This window comes from Calidris pugnax, unplaced genomic scaffold (genome assembly GCF_001431845.1).
Source record: "Calidris pugnax isolate Ruff unplaced genomic scaffold, ASM143184v1 scaffold1172, whole genome shotgun sequence".
NCBI lineage: Eukaryota > Metazoa > Chordata > Aves > Charadriiformes > Scolopacidae > Calidris > Calidris pugnax.
This window is the reverse complement of record NW_015091764.1, coordinates 25,540-26,604: the sequence shown is the minus strand read 5'-3', so window position 1 is coordinate 26,604 and position 1,065 is coordinate 25,540.

The following is a 1,065-nucleotide window of genomic DNA, read 5'->3' as shown; positions in this document are numbered from 1 at the left end:
TCTTCCCCAAGGCCATTTCCGAGTTCCCCAAGGCCACTTTTGGGGCACCCAAGGCCACTTTTGGGATCCCCACAGTAATTATCAATGTCCCCAAGGCTGTTTCTGGGGCTCCGAAGTCATTTTTGGGTTCCCCACAGTATTTTCCAGTATCCCTGAAGCCATTTTTGGGTCCCTAAGCTCAGTCTGGGGTGCTGAAAGTGATTTTTGGGGTCCCAACCACCATTTCTTGCGTCCCCATGATAATTTTCAGTGTCCCTGAGGCCACTTTTGGGGTCCCCATGGTAATTTTCAGTGTTCCCGAGGTCATTTTTGGGTCCCCGAGGACAGTTTTGGGGCACCCAAGGCAACTTTTGGGGTCCCAAGAGCCACTCTGGGGGACCTCACAGTAATTTTCAGTGTCCCCAAGGCCACTTTTGGGGTCCCCACAGTATTTTTCAGCGTCCCTGAGACCATTTTTGGGTCCCCGAGCTCAATCTGGGCTCCCTCAATCAACTTTTAGGGTCCCAAGAGCCATTTCTGGCGTCCCCCGTGGTAATTTTCAACGTCCCCAAGGCCATTTCCGAGTTCCCCAAGGCCACTTTTGGGACACCCAAGGCCACTTTTGGGATCTCCACAGGAATTATCAACGTCCCCAAGGCTGTTTCTGGGGCTCCGAAGTCATTTTTGGGTTCCCCATAGTATTTTCCAGTATCCCTGAAGCCATTTTTGGGTCCCTAAGCTCAGTCTGGGGTCCCTGAAGTGATTTTTGGGGTCCCAACTGCCATTTCTTGCGTCCCCATTATCATTTTCAATGTCTCCAAAGCCATTTTTGGGGTCCCTGAGGACCATTTCTGGGGTCCCCACGCTCATTTCCAGTGCCCCCGAGGCCGCTTTCCTCCATTTTAGCCTCCCTCCAGGTGGGCTGGAGCCAGAGGGGGCTGCTGGGGGGGGTGGGGGAAGGAATTTGGGGTCCGGGGGTGTCCCCCACCTGTCCCCAGAAGCGGTTGACCAGCAGGAGGGTGGCGTCGTCGGTGGCCTGACGCTTCTCCAGCTTCTCGATGCGCTCGCGCAGCTCGTCCTCGCAGG